Genomic DNA, 23693 nt, shown 5'->3' with positions numbered 1-23693 from the left:
CCTTTACGTGTCTGCAAAACAAAACCAAAACAGAAAATATAAAGGCAAATAAATACATGTGATGTTATTGGAAGTATAATTAATGAAATGAAAGTAATACCTGTAGAAGTATTGGCACCCATAGGCTATAGCATTGCTCCTTTTGCTACTTGTACAATTCTTCCATTCTGTATCATGTATTTTAATATTCATATTTAAGTGAATGAAAAGAACTTTCAAGCAATTTTACCAAATAATGTTAATAAATTTTAAAAAAATTACCTCATGTCACATTTTGAAACACTTCTTTATATACTACATTTTGAGTAGTATTATATGTCTTACCTTCCTTATCACATATTAAAATTTTCAGCCCACTTTTTTTTGTAACCCTTGATATTGCAACATATAGTTGACCATGAGTAAAAACTGGCCTTCAAAGATATACACCCACATGTGAAAGAGATTGTCCTTGACTTTTATTTATTGTCATGGAAAAACAAACAACCAATGGATATTGTCTTCGTTGAAGTTTGAAAGGTAACTTTGTGTCCGATGGAGTTAACAACAGGCGAGGAATAAATTCTTTGTGACCAATGTTGTTACCCGATAAAATTTTAGCCTCAATAACGTGATTACCTAATTGGGTAATCACTAATCTTGTGCCATTACATAAACCAGAAGGTTGGTCTATGTTTCTAAGTAACATAACTGGGACACCTACCTTTAATCTTAACGAATGATTCGGAAGCCCGGAACGTTTGATACTGTTAAGAAAATTTGTTGAATATAACTCTTGATTATTCTGCATATCTTCTTTGCAAATACTATCTGAACTTAAATATACCTTTTCTTCCCCCGGTATCATATTCAACAAATGTTCATTGATCACCTCTACACACTCATGTGTTGGAGCAAGAATAGCTCTCTCTTGAAAGTATTTTGGGTCATCCAAATTATGCAAAATAGAAGTATACACATTCTTAACAATAGATGTAACTGGCTTCATCTTTAATCAAAACTTCATCAGGAATCTCTATGGTTGCTTCCCCATCATTAGGTTCACCTTCTCTACCATCACCAATTCTCAATATCCATTCTGAAAACTCCCTAATTTCATTTGAATTCTCTGAACTTCCAACTTGCAATCTCATATTACGTGTCAAAGATAAGACTCGACAATAATCCCATATATATGATGAATTGATAGCCGAAAGAACAATATCTTGTCGACTTCCTTTTAGAATAACCGACAAAATTTGTCAAAAATCTCCACCAAAAACAACCTTCCCACCGAATGGTTGCTCCATACTGTATGGATTAAAAAATCTAAGAATATCTCTCAAACTTCTATCCAAAGCTTCAAAACAAAACTTGTGAATCATAGGTGCTTCATCCCAAATTATGAGCTTTGTCTTAATTAAGAGTTCAGCTAAAGGGACTCTTTGTTTGATCTCACAAGTTGTATTTTCATGTACATTAATAGGAATTGCAAATCTAGAATGAGCAGTTCTGCCTCCCGGAAGAACCAAGGATGCAATTCTGCTTGATGCAACATTAAGTACAATTTCACCTTGGCTTCGAACAGCAGCCGAAAGAGTTTTCCACATAAATGTTTTTCCTATGCCACCATATCCAAAAAGGAAGAAAACACCTCCTTTATCTCTTGCAATAGCACCCATTATTTCTTCATAGACCCCTTTTTGTTCATCTGTAAGACATGAAAGTAGTCTTTTGTGCTCTATCTCCATTTCTGCTCTATCATAACGAAGTTCTTCTTGAATGAGCTTATTAAGCCCATCAGAGACTAAAATTTGATCCGGCAACGGCATTGGAGGAAAATTTGTCAGACTTCGTCCATTGCATTGAAGCAATTTCTCAACCTCTGCTAAAGTGTAGTTCTTCAATTGTTCTTCACTCAATTGCAAGTCTTATCATCATACAAATAAAAATTATAAGTTAAGAGAGAGTTATTATTTTCAATTTGGTTAAAGTTTAATTTTCTATAATTATTTAGTTTGACAACATATAATTATAATCAATACTATGAAAGTAATATCCTACTTATACGACATATATATGGTATGTTGGCTACTTAATGCTATGTCAGTTCACACTAAGTGCATGCATAACCTAAACCATAGAGTTAGAATATTCCTAACAAACTTAGCATAGCTACTTAATAAGGAAAAAAAAAACAAAAAAACAAACAAAAGACCCACTAATTTATTCACCCTATGTTACTAAAAAAATAAGCAATGCAACCTTAACTACTGTAAAATAATGTATTATTCTATAACATTATAATCATACTAATTTTCTCCGACTTAATTTACTTGTCTAATTAAAATCAATGTTAACTAAATATTTTGTAATGAAACTATTATATAGTATCTATCATTATTTTTTATTTTTTTTAAAAGATATCTTCCATAATATTATTAATATGACATGTCTCAAAATATGCATATAAATCATATTATCAATTAGGTAATATAATAATATAAAGCACATGAATGTTGACATCATATATATTTTTAAAGTCAATAGTGCATATATATATATATATATATATATGCTTCCTAATATATTATCATCAAAATTAAAAAGTTACATAACATAAAATAGTTAATTGATGATATTTGCTACTAATTTTATGATTTTGATTAGTTTAAGATTGCTCTTAACGTAATCTCATAAGTATATTTCCTTGATTACTTAATTATTTTCAATGATAATGTGAAGGATCTTTTATATTATCATACTTTTAAAATTAAATTAGTTGTTGACTATATATGCTTACACGAATCAATGTTAATTGAATATTTTTATAATGCTATTATGTTCTATGTGTAATAACCTACTAATAAAAATACATTATATGTTTACATAAATGAAAATGCTAAAAATAATTATAATAATAATTGACAACTATCATAATAATCATATATGTCACTATAACTATAATTAAACATTAAAGTGATGTCGTACCAGGAATTTGGAAAATGATTTTTTGCCTATGAAGAATATCGTCTACAAGGAATTTCCATACATGCTCCCACACGAATTCGGTCTAGACATACTGCTTGACAAATATAAAGTCACAAAAAGACTCCTTAAATAAGACGCTGATCCCCAAACACTCGCTTCCGTTATACCTTCAATATATTCTTTATCATCATCAAGTAATCCAAGGGCATAGCAAGCTTCTTTGAATGAAGAGTACACTACACCATTGATAGTTCTGATATCTTCATAACATGTCGGACCCTTAATTATGTTCAACAAAATACTCAAATAGTACATTTCTCCAGTACCCGGAGGAACATAATAAATTCTTCCAATAGTAGAAAATCTTTTTTTCCTTTCCCTCCATTCTCGTTTTCCTTTTTTGTGCCACACAAACTTAGTAGGAAACTGAGCATAAGTTAATTGTCTTGCACGAGGGTTCTTTTTATTGCATTCCATCCAATTTAAGAACATTGATTGATCAATCCCAGGTTTGTTAATAATGTCCTCAATTGTATCATCATCTTCAAATACAATACTTTGCTCATTAGGAAGATGAAAGCTCAACCTTTCGACCGAAGGAGTCCTGTAATGAACATTATATCCAAAAATTTTCCATACGGATTCACATGGAGATATGTACCTGCAATTATTTTCTCAAATTACACAATTTAATGATGATTGTCTAGGTATTCAAATGTCATACAAACAAAGTTTAACATTAATACTTTCTTTCATTAACTTAAGTTAAAATTGTAAGATAATTTTCAGGTTTAGACACGTAGTTAGAAGGGCTTTGACAAATAAATTTTTTTACCCACCATGCATATTAATGATCTTCAAGTCACATGCTTTACCAACTGCAATTTACAATCATCTAAAATTGCTATATAATTTTTTTGTGTTATTCTATTCTTGCTTTTAGTAATAATGCATGTTATAAAGGATAGTATCAATTTCAATGTATTGTAACGCATGATAATGATATAATCCTTTTAACAATAATGCATGATATGTATAATCAATATAGAAGCAACTAACAATAATTAGTATTATTTTTAAAAGAGCTTACTTTAAAAAGTGATGCATTATAAAGTATCAATTCTAATTAATGGTTATCAAATTTGATTTAGTGATCTTTGTTTATACTGTACGGAGTAATAAAGTAAATATTATATTCGATGATATTTTAACATCTTTTAATATATTAAAGTTTATGTATTTTATTAGATTTGTTTACATCATCAAAATAAAGCAAAATATTCATGAACCCTATAAATGACAGATTTTACATATATATTCATCCAATTTATAAAAGGCATTAGAAACTTTTACATGTTACGTTTGTATAAACTCATGAAAATGAGGGTAATGTCCAATGAATTTATAAAAGGCATTAGAAACTTTTTTTTTCTTTTTTCTTTTTAGAGTATCTAAGGTTGTTTATTTATATAAACACAAATATCTCACTTTATTATCTTAATTTATGTAATGTATTAAATAAGTAAAACATTCATGTAAAGTTCTTTCAATAATATGGCAAAAAAGATACGCACCCAAAAAAAAAATATATGGCAAAAGAGAAATTTACCTGCAATCATAATATGACTTTATCTCATCAACATTATGATTAGTTTCATCACCGTCCTTTGTTTGACGTAATGATGCAGTTACTCTATCATGGCCCTTATTGATACATTTGAATAGGTATTTTATTGATCTAGATTGATTGCACCACTCAACGTTGATGTGAGCTCCATATTTTATGAGTAGATTAGGATTATATGGAACAACATATCTATTGTCCAAAAGAACTCCATTCTTTTCTACTGTCCTACCATTATCCCTCCTTCTGTAGATAGGATATCCATCTTCGTCAACTGTGGTTCTTTCATTGAATTTCTTAGGAAAATGTTTTGAACACTTTCCATCTTTCATACGCGGTGAGTCCACATTAAATAAACCACACGGGCCATGAAACATGGAGTCTCTAACCAAGCTATAAAATGATCTTGTCAATATCATCCCCGGTTGGAAGCTTGTCTTCTTGTTTCAAAAACAATAAAATATGAGCATGAGGTAGACCACGCTTTTGAAATTCAATTGTGTAGATCACTGCACGGATAATAATATATTATTAAAGAGCTTTATCTGAGCTTAATAACAATATATAGAAGTCTATGAAGAGAAATTATGGATCATAAAAATCATTAGAAATTGATTTAGTTAATGTATGTACAAAATTTAAATAAAATTAGAACTTACAAGCGTGTACTCCTCCGAATATTTTTCCATCCTTTAGATCTCTTGTCAATTGATCGAGTTTGATTTTGAAAACTCTACAAAGTATGTCAGGTCGATCTTCAGGTTTGAGTCCTCGCTGTTGTACATATCTCATAATTTCTGGCCATTTTGGGTTGCAAGTGAAAGTCATGAACAAATCAGGATACCTATACCATCTACAAATAGCCATAGCATCATGATAATTTTGGACCATATATCTACCACTACATGTATAAGATGAATGTATAACTACACGTTTTCCGATCAATGATGCATTAGTGCTTCCTCCTAATACAACATCTCTCAAACTTTTGTAATTATCTGCCCTCAATTTTTTTTGATGGGTTCGGATATAGCACAACCTCTCATATTCTATCATTGTAAGACCATCAACCAAAAATTGTTGAAAGAATTATAGAGACCACAAAAGAGTAGTAGCCTCATCATGTCTCTCATGAATTCTATAAGCAAAAAATTCTCTCATGGACAATTTATTTCTTTTTTGATTACCAGATATATTTCTTAATTGTATACCAAGTCTGTAACCATCCTCCCCATATGGAAATAGTAAGGGATATTGCAAAGCTAGATAAGAAGGGTGCAACTCAATAATACGTTGTAATTGACCGCTTCGTGTCTCTAATATGATATCCCTTTCTTCATTCGATGAACTTCCTAGATCTCCAACAATAAGAGCAGCTACCTCGGAAGCAGTTGGCAAGTTATAAGTCCTTCCATCAGATTCTCTTCTCCCAATGAGTTTAAGCTTAACTCCCTCATGATCACTATTGGATGCAAATCGGTCCCTAGCCACTCTAAATGCCTTTGCTAGAGGATTATGCTCATCAATCATTTTTCGTAGATCCTCAACAATTGCACCATCTAAAGAATTTTTTGCATGTTTTGAACTGCATATAAACCAAAATATATATATATATATTAGAGCTAATCAGATTTCATGTACGATTTGCTTGATTAGCGTTGAAAATATAAAGTAAAAACACAACAACGATTGTAAAAGAGAATAATTAAAACAATAATAATATTCATTATTACTCATATTGCTTAGTTATAAGGTATGAATGTACATAAATTATAACTAAATGACTGCAGGTAGTGACTTTCTAATTACTTTAATGTGTTTTATTTTGTAAATAAAATAAATAATTTGATTATTTACTGCTTAAATACATTGCTAAGCTTTCATCATCATGATTATTTGTGCTTTATCATATTCAAAAATGTCAACTACTGAAATTAGTTTAATATATGTACATTTTATATTGTATTCAAATAGTCAGGCATTGCAATAAATCAACTGTGTAAAGTATAGACCATAAAAATTAATTACCTAGTAAAAAAAATAAAAATAAAAAAAACTCATGAATATCATATACCCATAATAATTTGAAGTAAACATATTAACATACCTAAAAGCATGCATTCTGTTGGAGACTTCGTTTTCAATATCATATATATATAGTTGTGAGAACTTTGGAGATGCACTGACCATGGGTAATAAACTCCCTATTCTGTGGTAATTTTGTCCATGCAACCTAAAGGTAAATGGACCACGCCCTCTATTCACTGATGAATCAATCTTCCCACCCATGGAGGTAAAAGCATACATCATATTATATGGCCTTATATTCTCAAGGAAGTTTTTGCTCTTAGCATCTCCATTTCTATACAACTTTTGAAGCATTTCAGGTGGAGCTTGAAGCTTAGGAAGTTGAACCTTCCCTTTCATGCAACATTGAGAAAATTTGGGGTTTGTAGTTTGTTTTTTTATAGCTCTTTCTTCAAACCACATTATTGCCCCACAATATTCACAAGTATAATTTGGGTCTCCAATGTCCCAATAGCCTTTAAATAGCACGTTATTATCACCACAAAAAATTAAAATTTTTTTATATTACTTTTAACAATTATTATTTAAGTACCTTCAAATGCAGTATCAACAGATATATTGCCACCTAAAATTTCAGAAAATAAACCGAAAAGCATCATATTTGAATATAAATAATACAATAAGAAATTTATAATTATATATTAACTAATAACAATAAGAAAATGAATCATATCACAATATAAATTACAGAGTATTGGTTTGTTCATACCTTCTGTGTCAATATCCGAACCATCATCACTAAGCTCATCATATAAAAGCTCAGATTCTATATTAGGTAGTGATTAAAAATTAATAAATTAAATAAATAAATAAATGATAATACCTTCTGATGCTTGTATAATTTTTCCGTTTTGTATAATGTGTTTTTTCGGCTTTAAGTGAACGATGTGAACTTTCATTTCTACCAAACCATAAGCTAGAATCTACGTTGCTTATTCTGGTGTTATTAGAGGAAGACGCTAGTTCACTCAGAGCACCAAATTGACATTGACCGACAAATGATCGTTCGTAATCATTTGTAACTGTAAAATTGAGATTTTTTAAGTTTATTTACGCAATGTCATAGTGCTTGTACTATAAGCCATTTTAAAGGACAGCTAAATTACAACAAAAATGAAAAATTTGTCACTAATTTGAAGTCATAGAAGCAAAAACTTACAATTTGATATGTCACTGAGTGGTCTTCTTAATTGATTATCTGACCTTTGTGAATGATATGATAGTCGTTGTCGCTTTTCCTTCAAAATTCGATATCTATTTAACCTTGCATTTTTTTTATCGCATTGATCCGTATCTTTGATATGAGTTAAAATGATATCATCTAACTATACATATATATATAAAAAAAAAATTGAGAAATATTTATGTAACTAATGTATATTTAGATTATCAATCACACAACCTTTTTGTGTGATTTTATTAATAAAATTAATATTTCATAGTAAGTGAATATATTTTTATTTTGATGGCAGTAAGTGAATACAAATAAAACTATATCTAGATAGTATTGTGGAGTTGCTTAGAAAAAAAGACAGTATTGTGGAGTATAAAAACTATATTAGAATATTTAAGATTTTATATTGCTTTTTAACATTATTTCTATTTTAATAATGATATGGTTGATACTTGATACATTTACTATAAATTTATTTTTTTTATATTAGTTAAATAATAATAATGAATCACTCAATTGTTTTAATCAAGATTATGGGTCACTTCTTTCCAAAACCAAAAAAAAAAAAAAAGATTATGGGTCACTTTAAAAAAAATAAGTACTACGGGAGATTTATGGGCATATGTTAGATAATCATTCTTTGAATTTATGGGTACATTTTAGATCATCGTGTCTTTGATTCATCTTTAGTAATTGAAAACCTTAATAATTGAAAAGGTTTGGCATAATTTTGTTGGTGATGTGGCTAGTGCTTAGAATTGTATTACAGAGTACCTTAATTCTTTATTATTCAACTTTCACGGTTTGTTATGGCTTATTATGTACAAATCAACAATTACAAATGTGTGATATTTGTTATAAGTGGTGTTTCAATGTGTAGTATTTAGATATCATGTTTTCATAATTAATTTTTATACGTAATTAAAGTGGTACTTAGTTATATATGTAAGTTAATTATTATTATTATTATTATTATTATTATTATTATTATTATTATTATTATTATATAAAATATAAGTGAGTAGGACAAATAGAAATAGACAGAGCGAGAAATTCTAGTGCATCAAAGAGGTTACTCTATAAACCTAAAGATGCATTCTCTTATTAATATCTTTAACATAAATATAGATAAATATATTATTCTCCTAATAGGATCAATACAAAAAATATATCACACATATATTTTCCAGTATTGATGATATCATATATCTTAACAATATCATAATTATTGAAGGTGTCTAGCAAAATAGCTCACATTATATTATTCTAAAAATAAAATTAGAAAAGAACATATTATTAATCTCAAAGTAATTACTTGAGCATACAACAAAGACTCAAGTATCATCTTCATCCTTTTCGTGCTCAACCTTAATCTTTCGCTGATATTTGGTTGTAGAAAACTCAGTTGATGTAAATTGGTCATCCGCATTCATGTCATTAACATCTTTAAAACACCTTTTTTGATTCGGCGTGGCACCACTATTATTTGAACAATTGTCATCCGAGTGCTCGTTGCATATGGTGCTAGAAATCTGTAATTTTAATTTATGTATTAGTGATATTAAAAAAATTGCTAAAAATTTAAAATTATATTTATATTTAAGATGACCATAAGTACTTAAAAAAAACCTAATAATATTGATACCTGGCCAACCTTATTGCAGTCATTGCCAATTTGTGCAAATTTTGAAGTGACATCAATATCCTCATGCTCGTTAAACTTCAAACATAGAAAAAAAAATGTGCATCATGAACTACCAAGAAATCTTAATCATAAAGCTAAATAATGTGAAAATAATAATAATAAAACAAATATTAATTATTAATCATCATAAACCTTAAGCCGAAATGAAATAACAACCTTATAAGCATTGTCCGACTCCTCAAATGATTTTATTAAGTTTTTATCTTCAGACATCTTCATAATTGTAAATAAGGGACAATCTTGTCGAATATTATATTCAGAAACTTTTATCTTAAACAAACATTTCCTTTATAAGAGTTCATTCAAATCTTTAGGAATCAAATCCATATTATATCCATCCTGCATCATCCCAAATTCATGATATCAGAATTGGCATTATTAATCACAAATTTAATTCAATTTACTAAAAAATTAAAATATTTACCATACCTTTGTTTGTTTTTCTCGTAGATATAAAGCAGATTTACCTAGAAGATGCACCAATTCACGATCAAAAACAACAAATGAAGCACTTCCAGAATCATCAACTACCCTAATCTGGACTTTGAATCTTGGAACAGGTTCAACATAAGTATTGCACTTTTCACACAAAAACTTTGTTAGCCCTTCAACATTTATCTCTTTAACCTTCTTAAAATCTTTCTTACAGGCACGGTGGAACCATCCATTTTCATTTTCAATGGAGTCAATTGTAGCTAATGTGACACAAACACACACCTACAAATATAAATAAATAAATAAATAAATAAATAAATAAATAATATTTATAATAATAAAATTTAGTCATATAAATTTGATAACTGTAATTTTAAACAATAATATGATTTCTGCATCATGATTGTAAAATAAAATAGTAGTAGTAAGCACTTGCCTCTTGTGTGTAACGGATCTCATCAACTGTTTTTCTTTCAGATTTGTTTAAAAAGTCACTCTCATTTTTTTGTGAGATATAACTACTTATGTCAATCACCAATTCCGAAGAAGTCTTTCCACCCTTATCAAATCTGCAAAATTAATGTAACAATCAATATATATATTGTTGTATAAGTAATCAATATATATATTTTGGGGGATATTACTCGTTCAAGAATAGTATGCATATCTAAAAAAAAAAAGCATGTACCTATTCTTAAACTCATTCAGCTCATGAATATCAGAATTTAAATAGAGTTTAGTCGCAAATAGGGAAGTTGATAGCATGGTAGTACCTGTTATTAAATTAAATTTAATAAAAATGAATATAATAGATAGTACTAATAATATTGATGTCAAAACCAAAACCCGCAACTTTACATACCTTGCCAAGTCTTGATTTTTACAAACCGTAATAAGATGATAACTTGACGGCCTGGATGCTTAGATAAATAATCTTGTAATTGATCAGCATATCGATTCCATAAAGTGCATCTTAAAATATTATTTCTGAATTTAATAAACAGATTTATCATTAATTCAATATTTCTATTCTTTATTAATTTTTAAATATTTTAATGGTTAAATGTACTTACTACAGGTCTTTTAATTGGATAGTGGTCACCTTCGTTCTTTTGCCATCCTTTGAATAATCATAAGTACTTAAAATTCCAGAAATATAGCCAATGACATCTATTATACGAAGAACATATTTTAAAAATTTTGTTAGAACATATTCCAACAAAAAAAACAAAAAGAAAAAAAAATAATGATCACACTATACATTAAAATTCTTTTTAAAGAAATTATATCATACCCACTAAACAGTTGCTATCCAAATTATTTGAAAGAATTGCATCAAAGGGCACCAATTCGAAACCATATGCATTTATGTTCGCTCCAGCAAAGGCAATAACGCTAGTAGAACGTTGAAAATTTATCTTGTATGCATGATTAGTAGGCTTGTATTCCCCACTACTTTTACCAACAAAAAAATTTGATATCTTATATATCTCGCCTTTGTTTAGTTGAAGTTGGAATGTTGACAATAAATGCTTTTTAATTATAGCATGTATTTTGTCACCCTAGCACATAAAAAGAATAAAAGTTATAAATTAATGTAATAACAAGATATAGTACATGCAGAAATAAAGTTGGTCGATTGTATGTTAATTTATTTTTAATAATTAAAACAATAATACCTTTTCATCCAATAGCACCATCTCAATAGAATAGATATCAGCAGGATTGGAGACCATAAACGGATGACTCTAACTCGCAACGTTACATTCTCAGTAGTAGGACTTATGTCCTTGATGAATACTAAATTTTCAGCCATGAATGAATGAAAATTATGGTTAAACAGTATAATAATAATGGTTGAACAGTATAATAATGATTTAAAACCCAAATAAATTGTGATCAATGATTATGTATGGTTTATATATATGGAATAGATCTTATATAAATATGTAAAATTAAATTTTTTTTACTCTTATCCATTGTCAATTATGCATAAAATTGATATTTAGTGGAAAATTACAACTATATTTAGATAGTATTGTGGAGTATAAAAATAATATTGGAAGTTTGAAAAGATTTTATACTACCTTTTCACATTATTTCTGTTTTGTGAATGATATGGTTGATATAATTACTATGTATATATTTATTATGTAAAGAATAATAATCAATACTAAGAAAAAAAATATAATAAACCGATTCAAGAAAGATAAAGAATAATAATCAATCCTAAGAAGAAATTTTTTTTTACTCCTATCCATTGTCAATCATGCATAAAATTGATATTTAATGGAAAATTACAACTATATTTAGATAGTAATGTGGAGTATAAAAATAATATTGGAAGTTTGAAAAGATTTTATACTACCTTTTCACATTATTTCTGTTTTGTGAACGATATGGTTGATATATTTACTATGTATATATTTACTATGTAAAGAATAACAATCAATACTCAGAAAAAAAAATTATAATAAACCGATTCAAGAAAGGTAAAGAATAATAATCAATCCTAAGAAAAAAAAAAGTTAATTTTTTTTTTATGCAATTTCAATTTCAATCAATTGGCGAACTACCTAAATTGAAACATTGTAAATTAAACCTAAATTTCATAAAATTCTCAGCTAAAACATTTAAACAAAAATGAAAATCAAATATAGCAACAATCCAAAAAATTAAAGTTGATAAATTGATTCAAGAGCAATAAAAATGAAAAATAAAAAACACTAACCTGTAATTGAATCGGAATTAAGGGTTATGAATTGGGGATGATGCTTTGTAATTGTACCTAAATATCTCCGAAGTGTTAAAAATTGCTTATTTCAAAGTTTGAAGAGGTGAAAAGAACATCAGTGAAGAAAAAGAAAAGAGAAAGAGTAAGTTCTGGATGTTTAATCTTTGGGATTCTAGAATCATGGTGAAGTGCTCTATATTGAAGTACTGAACTATTCCTTTTCGTGTGTTTAAACAATAAATAATATATAATAATAATAATATATAAGAATATAATAAGGAAATATTTATATATAATATATAATAATAATTAAAAATATAATATAATAATTTAGGAATTAATGAAATTGGCGGGAAAAGAAGAAATGACATTGTGCCAAATGTCATGGAAGGATTCGCTTTTAGTATAGGTGTAGGGAATAATTTCAAGTGTTAACCCCTAACTTGAACCCCACTTTGATCATACACTAAAGTACGGTGGCGTCCAAAAGGGAAAGAAAATAGAGCAAAAGAGTCGCCAACAAGTTTTTTTAGGAACTTGCAAACCGTTCACAGAGTGAAGGTTACACCCCATAACGATCCAAGAGATCGTCAACTTCATAAGGTCTTGAACCAAATAAGGGTTCGGGGATGAAGGTACAAATCCAACCTAAAAGAGATTGAACCTGCCCTAATAATAGGCCTCTACTTTATTCTGATCGTATTCATGTGCGCTTTCTGATTAACATGCAATCAATAGGATTACCCTAAACCTGTTTAATCTATCTATGTTGGTTGAATTTAATGCACAAATAAATATATTATTTGCGATCACTTGAATTATAATCAAATTAACCCTAACAAGATTATTAGTTATCTTATTAAGCATGATTACAAGTACCAATTCCCTTTAAACATGCATAAAAGGCGTGATCAAGCAATAACAATAAATATCAAGCAACATAATCATAATCATCATAAAATTATAAAAATAATCATAATAATAATTATCAATCATGTTAAAGCATAATATTAGCAAGATCCTAGGCATGATACCAACAAGATTAATAACAAACCCTAGCATGTCACTAAACAATAAAAATCATATGTTTAACCCTATCATGATACTAACAATCATAAATATTAGGAAGAAAATAGGAAGCATCATACTAATCATACTTGATATTAAAATTACCCTAGACATGATACTAGGAATTAAAATAACAACCTAAGCATGAACTCTATATCATAACATCAATAAAAACCATTAAAGTACTTACTTTGATGCCTCGTACCTCTTTCTAATAACAAAATACACACGTTAGTAACTTCAAGGAAAATAATAAACAAAAACAATTAAATCAAATAATTGAAATAGAGATTTGGGACCAAACCCTCAGAAATTAAACCTTTCACGTCTAGGGCGAAGGCAATTTCGAATATGGCTAGGTGTATCTAGATCTAATGAATGCGGAATTTTGTATGTAAAATGCTAATTTAGAAAAGAAAGAGAGAGAGAAAGAGTAATCAAGTAAAACTTGATGAGAATTAGAAAGAATAAGAATTAATGAAAACTGGTTTTAGATGAATGTAGATTAATACTGGTTTTAAAATAAGAATTCATGAGAATTCATGAAAACTGGTTATCGAAAATGGAGTTTTTAATTTGTTATTTATAGAGAAAATAAGCCAAAAAGCTAAAATATCAAAACAGAGTCTGGGGCACAAAAAATTGAACCAGAGCCAACGTTGGCTGTTGGCGCCAGGCGCCAACATCAGCGCCAGGCGCCAAGCGTAGCGCCAGGCGCTACAGCTGGCGTTTGGCGTTGATCTGGAAAATTACACGTTTTCTTAAAATCAGATAAAAATTGTCGTAGAGGAGGATAAAATCGTATTTCCCTAAAAAATGCTCTTTGATCTTAATTAAAACTCTGAAAAGCCAACAAAAGTCAATTTATCAATGCTAATTGAATTAGGAATGAAAAGAACCTTCTAGAAGAATCTAGAAGACTAAAACCATTTCTAATTGCATTAGGAATGATAAATCCATATTAGGCCCTCCTCTAGATCATTGGGCCGCATATAAGGCTCAAACCGGGCCCAGTTCAGTAATTTGGCCATAACTTCCTCAATATTTCTCGGAATTGGGCTTATAATATATCGTCGGAAAGGTATTTTCAAGGCCCCATCCAACTACACTATTATTGGACCCATATCATGGACCAACCAAACTAGATTGACTGTTTTCTTAATATAAGTTTTCAAAAACAGAGAGAAGAGAAGAAATTAAAACTATCCGCAACACTAAACTTTCCACACTTTCGCTTCATTCGATTATGATTCGACGTGAAAGGTACTCATCACCGGGTTTGGTTTTGGGGAGACACAAATGGGTGTCTACAGAAGCCCCCACTTTGACTAATTTTGGAGAAACGCAAGTTTCGAAAACAAAAGTAAAAGTATCGATAGGGACGGAGAATTATTCAGAACGCTCTGCGATCCTAAACCACTCTTGTAACGCCGATACCTGCAAACTAGCGTTAGTTAAACAGATAAAAGAGTTAAGAAATGCGTATCTTGCACCGTCGAGCACACGTCTCTGAAAGTAACCGATTTGCTCTCGCTTTGCCGTTGTTTTTGATGACCTCCTGCCAAGAGAATGCCATCCTGCTTGAAAACCGCTATGCTTGTAACTGATTTCTATATAGAAGATTGCTTCGCCTGAAACGATCCTCTTCCGCTATGATAATATTCCACGTCCAAGGGAATACTATCAAAGATTGCTTCACTTGAAACAATCCCCATCCGCATTGATAATATTCCACGTCCAAGGGAATACTATCGAAGATTGCTCCGCTCGAACAATCCTCATCTGCATTGATAATATTCCACGTCCAAGGGAATACTATCGAAGATAATTTCTCTTGAAATCACCTTCAGTTGCTTTTTGACAACTTCCCACAATCTATGGAACGCCATCTTGCTGTTTGTTTTGACGATCTTCCGCAATCTAGGGAACGCCGTCGATCAATGTTACTACATCTTGAGCCTTTTCTTGAATCATAGTGACAACCTTTCCAATCATAGCAAAAGTCGTCGAAGACCGCCTCATCATGAACCGCTCTTCTCATATCTTGGTGACAACCTCCACAATCTTAGCGAACGCCGTCGAAGACCGCCCATCTCGTGCTACCTTCTCAAATCTCGGGTGACAACCTCCACAATATTAGCGAATGCCGTCGAAGACTGCCCATCTCGTGCTATCTTCTCAAATCTTTTCTCAAATCTTAGTGACAACCTCCACAATCTTAGCGAATGCCGTCGAAGACCGCCCATCTCGTGCTATCTTCTCAAATCTTTGGTGAAAACTTCCACAATCTTAGCGAACGTCGTCGAAGACCGCCCATCTCGTGCTATCTTCTCAAATCTTTGGTGACAACTTCCACGATCTTAGCGAACGTTGTCGAAAATAACTTTACTTGAAGTCATCCTCAGTTGTTGCGATAATATTCCGAAGAAAAATTTCCGAAGACCAACGCTTGTCGATCTCTAAAGCTCGCTTAAACTTGCTTTAGCCAATGCGTCGGCGCTTCTGCTGCTTGTAAACCAGTATGTCGGTGATAAGACAACGCTTAGACGCTTTAAGCTAAGTGAGACAATCTTTCGTTAGGTCGATCACTTATTTGCGGTTGTAATCAAATCGACTACTCAATCATGTCAAATTGGCTTATAGGGGCTAGCTGGCGTACCAAGGAACCCGAAATTCCTGTTCTGAGAGGCTTCGAGCTCTGTCGCTGCTGAAATATCTCTGGCGCCAGGAATTGGCTCTGTCGCCAGACGCTGGGATCTAGCGCCAGGCGCTAAAAACTATTACCAGACGCTAGATGTTTTCGTGTGGCGCTGGAGTAGGGTCTTCCCTATTCTACTGCACCTGTATTTATTTTTTACTATAGGAATTTGCCAATCTCTTTAATTATCTTAGGGTTGACCTAAGGTTTAAGGTCGCTTGACTTATTGACTCGACACGACTCAAGGCATAAACTTGACTCGCTGTGATTGACTGACTCGAGGTTGACTCGACTCGAAGAGTTTGACACATGTGTTAGACTCAAATCTAAGTGATATGACACGACGTGACTCAATGTGTACATGACTCGTGTGTGCATTGTAATGTGATCGTGTGACTCGAAAATGAAAAAAAGTAAAAAATTTCCGTCATTTTTGTGGAGGGTACCGACTTTCTCCCGAAAAAGAAAGACGCGAAAAAAAAGAAGCGAAGTTTGTGAAGGTGCGTGTTGAATGAGCTTAGTCAAATGTTGTTTGATACTATCTCTCAAGGTGCAAGGATTAATCCATCCTAGGCTATCTCAATGGTTGACTCAATGATGAAAGTATTTGGGTAACTTAGGCATGGAGGCTAAGTACTTCATACTTCCTGATGCAATGACAATTATAATTGATGAGTGATGTTGATATGACAAGGCATGCTTCAACGGTTTGTTAAGATTCCATGACAAAGGGTTCCTAAGGGAAAGTATATTTGGTCATGTATCTGTGCGGTGTGTGACAGTGATACTAAAGTTAGGCCGCAAGGGCTAAGTGTGTGGAAAGATATATTGAAAAGAGTCAAATGGTGGTGACTCTTAGGCTAGGTAAGCTAATGATGTAGGGATCAAGCCCCCAAGCCTAGCTCTAAATGAAAAGGGATGAGCATAGGAAATCCCTTGATATGATCATGGTGTAAGTGTGTGAATGTGAATGTGAATGCATGTTTATTACGGCCGCACCTCGATGTGAGGTTGCCTACGTATCCATTAGGAATCAGGCTGAACGTAGCTCTAGCCGAACCTCGCACAAGTATGTGTATACCTCAAAAAGGTCTTTTAAAGGGTTGTAACGTGGTTAGGCTAATGGCTAAAGAAGAAGGGGATAAAGGCTCAAGACCGTCGATAAGCCCCCAAGGTGTGCAACCTTGCTTTTGAATCTTTGTATTTTTATGCTTGAGTTTCTACTCTTTTTTTTTAGCTCTTTCTTTTTTGCTTTATTTATTTATTTTCATAAGTGTGGGCAATCCCGATCATGCGGTCTATCACTCACTTGGCATTCATATTTCTTAGGCACGGTACCGAGCACTCGATAAGAGACGCAATCTGAGACGTGTTCATATCAAAGACATGTTCATGTCAAAGAAATTGGAACACATACCCTTTTGTACACTTTTATTTTTTTTTTTTGCTTATTTTTGCTATTTTAATCTTTTTAATTCACTCAAGCCTTTTTTAGAATTGCATAAGTTGCACACTATCCTATCCCAAGGTTAGGTAGATATATGTTGAACAATGAAAGGTCTATCGTTAGACGAGGCTCAAAGCGAAGAAATGATTGTAAATTTGAAAGGTGAAAGGAGATATGATGTGGCTACAAGGGGTGTCTCAAATCATTGGTATACCTTGTGCTTAATTCAACATGGATTTTTTTTTAATGTAATGAAATGAAATGATATGTAAGAGAATAAATACTCATTTTATTAAAAGAAAAACATAGAATGATCCTACAAAATAAATCTAAGGAGAATAAAAAGGTGTCTATGCTAGACTTATTGGGGAGAGGGTAAATAAAAAAGAAATAGAAAAAAGAGGTCATGAAATCTTGTCGTTGAAGCTCGCCTCTTGTCTTGTATTGTTTCCTTTATCATCACTCGCTCTTCTTGTTAACTGGAGGCATGGGAAGGTTGTTATTATCAATCAAATGTTGGATAGCCTCCTTTAGCTTCCAACAACTCTCAGTAGCATGACCCCTACCTTGATGGTACTTGCAGTGTTCGTTTGGATTCCAACTAGGCAATCTCTTTTCAGGTGCGGGATCTTGAATAGGTCCAATGGAAGTAATGAGTCCTTTGGCATGGAGTCGATCGAAGGCAGTAACGTAGCTCATCCCAATGGGGGTGAAGTCTTTCCTTAGTTGCTTCTTAGATCCTTGGTTATCCATGGCTAAAACTTCACTGAAATCAAAGGTACTAACATTGTTACTAGAGTGGGCGTTTTCGAAAGAAGAAGGATTGTCATTCTTCTTTCCTTTCCAGCCACTGTGGTTACTATTGTTAGTAGCTTTTTTCTTTGCGAGGTAATCTTCGATTTCAATTCCGATGTCATAAATGGCTCTGAAAGTATTCAAGTTTTGTTGATATTTTAAATGCTTCGAATACTTCTCTTGGAGATTCTTGATAAACATCCTCAAAGAATCTTTTTCAGTGGGCACCTCAATCATCTTAGCGGAAGTTTCCCTCCATTTATTAAAGAAAGAAATAAAGCCTTCATTCTCTTTTTGTCTTAGCATCTCAAGTTGTCTATAGTCGGTTTCAACTTGAATATTGCACTTGTACCTATCAATGAAAGCGTTCACTATCGATTCCCAAGAAGAGGTTTTTTCTTTCTCGAGAGAAAAGAACCATTGTTGGCAAATAGTTTCAAGATATAGTGGGAACAGAGAGGGGAAAATCTTCTTATGGATACCCTTAATATTCATTATGGTTTCGAAAGCTCTTAGATGGAAGTAAGGGTTATCTGTTGCCTTGAATTTAGGGATGTCAGTGGCGTTGAACTTATGCGGAAGAAGTTCCTTGTCCAGTGAGACCCCTTGTGAACTCATGCCCTGAAATTTATAGTCACTAGATAGCTTTCTCAAACTTTCTTGCATGAGGTTCATTTGTTGTTGCTTCACAGGGTCATCAATTTTGAGGGTTAAAGCCTTTAACACCTCAGTCACGTCATTCAATTGATTCCTAAGTTCATTGACCTCTTCTTGACTTGCCATTATCTTGTTAGCCTTCCTCTTTTGACGAATTGGTTTATCGAAAAGTGAGACTTGAATAAAGAGGCTGTCCTTGATTAACCGTCCTTCTCTCCTCGACCAAGTACTGTGGAAAAGGAATTTGGGGATATTCATTGTTAATTATTTGACTCAAACTTTATTCAACATGCAATGGATGGAGGAAGTGAAGAAAGATTGGAATAGAATGTGAAGAAAAATGATGTAGATGGAGGGATATGAAGAATTAGGAGCAGAATGTTCCCCCAACTCCAATGACGGAAAAGACTGACTCATGCATGAACCTAAGACATGGTCATGGTGATACATACTCGAAGTGTGTGCTAAGACTAGTGAGTGTAGGTGATATGTTAAGACTCGTGTCATGACCATATGGCTAGACCATGTGACTAGACTCACTTAATGACTCGACAAGGTGTTATTGACAGTGAAATTTAACCGAATTAGCTAGCAAACTGGTTAATTAGACACTAGGTGATGACTCGACCAATAATCCGAACTGTCGGCAAAACGACAGGACTGGCGTCGCACTGTGTTGTCGCCAGGCGCCACACTCCACAGAGTGGCGCTACAGTCCAGACTTTGGCGCCAATGCTGGAGCTTCGATCTGGGACTAATTTCGGTGTTATTAATCAACAGGGGTATGCCTAAAGTCGTACTAGGTCAATTCTGTTTAAAATATTAGACTTTATTTACTCAAATTAATTAATCAATTAATCAATTAGGCAAAGTTCTTTAAGTCATTAATTAATTTAATCTAAACACAAGTCAAACAAACGGTTAAGAAAACATAGTATATGCACAACAAATAATGCACAATTAATCAAGTAGGCACAATATGATGCAATGAGTTTGCAACCTAACCATGGCTCTAGTTCTCTAAAGTTCGGGATATGGTTTTGTCAATAGAGGGTCCATGGTTAATTGTCCGGATGCACCGCGCGGAAGCCTAACTGTGAAGGGTTGGCGCGAGGATGGGACACCGCGAGTTTTAGAAAAACTCGCTTCCATGGTTTGGTGAATTCAACATTCTCGGATGTACCCTTTGTTGCTCAGAGCGTTCAATCAGGTAGATGGAGCATAAATTCCTAGAGGGTTATGTCCATATGTATAACACATATGGGTTTCAGAAAAGTGAGAAAAACTCAATCAGGAAGTAGGATCGAGCAAACAATACGAAAAACTGGTCGAAATTAGAACGCATATTTCTGGCTCGGTAATGGAAGAATTTGGCGCCAGCAAACAGAGCCTGGCGCCAGGTTTTAGCTGTAGCGCCTGGTGCCAATGCTGGCATCTGGCGCTACAGTTAAAATTCTGGCGCCAATGCTCTGGCTTCTGGCGCTAATTCCTACATGCCTCAGCAGCTTTCTGTGCTCGATAAAATTTTCCAGTTTCGCGCAGTGTTATTTCGGTCCTAGTTGTGAAAGATATTTCTCAAATTTCCTATGTGTAAAATACTATGTTTTTAACTCATTACAGATGCTCTTTCCAATAAGATATTTTTTTATACATATGACAATAATAGTTTCGAGTCTCATCCACTCATTCTAAATCATTGCCGAAACAAATTCAGGAATTAAAATAGAAATCCTCCCCAGTGGAGTCTCCAAAAACTGTAGGGAATAATTTCAAGCGTTAACCCCTAGCTTGAACCCCACTATGATCATACACTAAAGTATTTTGGCATCCAAAAGGGAAAGAAGATAGAGCAAAAGAGTCGCCAACAAGTTTTTTTAGGAACTTGTAAACCGTTCACAGGGTGAAGGTTACACCCCTTAACGATCCAAGATATCGTCAACTCCATAAGGTCTTGAACCAAATAAGGGTTCGGGGATGAAGGTACAAATCCAACCAAAAAGAGATTGAACCTGCCCTAAAAAGAGATTGAACCTGCCCTAATAATAGGCTCTACTTTATTCTGATCGTATTCATGTGCGCTTTCTGATTAACATGCAATCAATAGGATTACCCTAAACTTGTTTAATCTATGTTGGTTGAATTTAATTCACAAATAAATATATTATTGGCGATCACTTGAATTATAATCAAATTAACCCTAATAAGATTATTAGTTATCTTATTAAGCGTGATTACAAGTACCAATTCCCTTTAAACATGCATAAAAGGCGTGATCAAGCAATAACAATAAATATCAAGCAACATAATCATAATCATCATAAAATTATAAAAATAATCTTAATAATAATTATCAATCATGTTAAAGCATAATATTAGCAAGATCCTAGGCATGATACCAACAAAATTAATAACAAATCCTAACATGTCACTAAACAATAAAAATCATATGTTTAACCCTAACATGATACTAACAATCATAAATATTTGGAAGAAAATAGGAAGCATCATACTAATCATACTTGATATTAAAATTACCCTAGACATGATACTAGGTATTAAATTAACAACCTAAGCATGAACTCTATATCATAACGTCAATAAAAACCATTAAAGTACTTATTTTGATGCCTCGTACCTCTTTCTAATAACAAAATACACACGTTAGTAACTTCAAGGAAAATAATAAACAAAAACAATTAAATCAAATAATTGAAATAGAGATTTGGGACCAAACCCTCAGAAATTAAACCTTTCACGTCTAGGGCGAAGGCAATTTCGAATATGGCTAGGTGTATCTAGATCTAATGAATGCGGAATTTTATATGTAAAAGGCTAGTTTAGAAAAGAGAGAGAGAGAGAGAGTAATCAAAGAAAACTTGATGAGAATTAGTGAGAATTAGAAAGAATAAGAATTGATGAAAACTGGTTTTAGATGAATTAGATTAAAACTGGTTTTAAAATAAGAATTGATGAGAATTCATGAAAACTGGTTATCGAAAACAGAGTTTTTAATTCGTTATTTATAGAGAAAATCGGCCAAAAAGATAAAATATTAAAATTGAGTCTGGTGCACAAAAAACTGAACCAGCCCAACGCTGGCTGTTGGCGCCAGGCGCCAACATCAGCGCCAGGTGCCAAAGCTGGCGCCAAGCGTAGCGCCAGGCGCTACAGCTGGCGTTTGGCTCTGATCTGGAAAATTATGCGTTTTCTTAAAATCAGATAAAAATTGCCGTACAGGAGGATAAAATCGTATTTCCCTCAAAAATGCTCTTTGATCTTAATTAAAACTCTAAAAAGTTAACAAAAGTCAATTTATCAATGCTAATTGAATTAGGAATGAAAAGAACCTTCTAGAAGAATATAGAAGACTAAAACCATTCCTAATTGCATTAGGAATGATAAATCCATATTAGGCCCTCCTCTAGATCATTGGGCCGCATATAAGGCTCAAACTGGGCCCAGTTCAGTAATTTGGCCATAACTTCCTCAATATTCATCGGAATTGGGCTTATAATATTTCGTCGGAAAGATCTTTTCAAGCCCCATCCAACTACACTTTATTGGACCCATATCATGGACCAACCAAACTGGATTGTTTGTTTTCTTAAAATAAGTTTTCAAAAACTGAGAGAAGAGAAAAGAAATTAAAACTATCCGCAACACTAAACTTTCCACACTTTCGCTTCATTCGATTATGATTCGACGTGAAAGGTACTCATCACCGGGTTTGGTTTTGGGGAGACACAAATGGTTGTCTACTATAGGTTAATAGATAGATTTCCCCACTGCTGATTTGGTATGTATCTAGTGGGTAAAATGAATGAATGCTTGATCATTTGAACACTATGTTGACATAAATTGAACAATTACATATACTCATGTTATTCATCTTTGAATGTGGTATTTGGACACATGGTATTGATATTTAAGCAATTAGATTACATTAGCTATAATTTACAAATTGTCAAAGATTGACAGACTCATCAATGTTAATATGAGATTGAAGTTAGTTATAATTTAGTCTTGCTTTTATGAAGTTCTGTTGATTGGGCAAGTTATTGTTATGACCAATCAAAAGATTACTCAACGCATTTCAAGTGTCAGTCCTTAGTTCAAGGCATCCAAATCTTGGCAATTCTGTTAGGTTATCATCCATCTTCTATCTCACCTCTTTTTCTCCTTAAAACTTAGCCCTACTTTTTTCATGGCTTCTGAAATTACCTTTGCATCTACCCTTAAATTGTATTTAAAGGCCCACAACTCTTAATAGATTTGTGTACAAGGCTACTACAAGCTCT

General features: G+C 32.4%; 2 long non-coding RNA genes and 1 pseudogene across 3 annotated transcripts; all 3 read right to left on the bottom strand.

Annotated features, from left to right (window-relative positions):
• Positions 1-248: 248 nt before the first annotated feature.
• On the bottom strand, positions 249-7767 carry LOC110716760 (annotated as a pseudogene).
• Positions 7768-9095: 1328 nt separating this feature from the next.
• LOC110716603 lies at positions 9096-10278 on the bottom strand. Its single transcript, XR_002510524.1, has 2 exons — positions 9991-10278; positions 9096-9576 (listed from the first exon to the last, which is right to left on the bottom strand). It is a non-coding gene; the product is annotated as an uncharacterized LOC110716603 (long non-coding RNA).
• Positions 10279-10395: 117 nt separating this feature from the next.
• Positions 10396-11554, bottom strand: LOC110716601. Of its 2 annotated transcripts, XR_002510522.1 has the most exons (5): positions 11291-11554; positions 11070-11166; positions 10859-10983; positions 10685-10769; positions 10396-10565 (listed from the first exon to the last, which is right to left on the bottom strand). It is a non-coding gene; the product is annotated as an uncharacterized LOC110716601 (long non-coding RNA). The 2 variants fall into 2 exon arrangements; XR_002510521.1 differs by having other exon boundaries at positions 11070-11554.
• Between the last annotated feature and the right edge of the window lie 12139 nt (positions 11555-23693).

Source organism: Chenopodium quinoa, unplaced genomic scaffold, assembly GCF_001683475.1.
Source record: "Chenopodium quinoa cultivar QQ74 unplaced genomic scaffold, ASM168347v1, whole genome shotgun sequence".
Classification (NCBI taxonomy): Eukaryota; Viridiplantae; Streptophyta; class Magnoliopsida; order Caryophyllales; family Amaranthaceae; genus Chenopodium; species Chenopodium quinoa.
The sequence above is the reverse complement of the archived record's forward strand: the minus strand, read 5'-3'. Positions and strand labels throughout refer to the sequence as shown.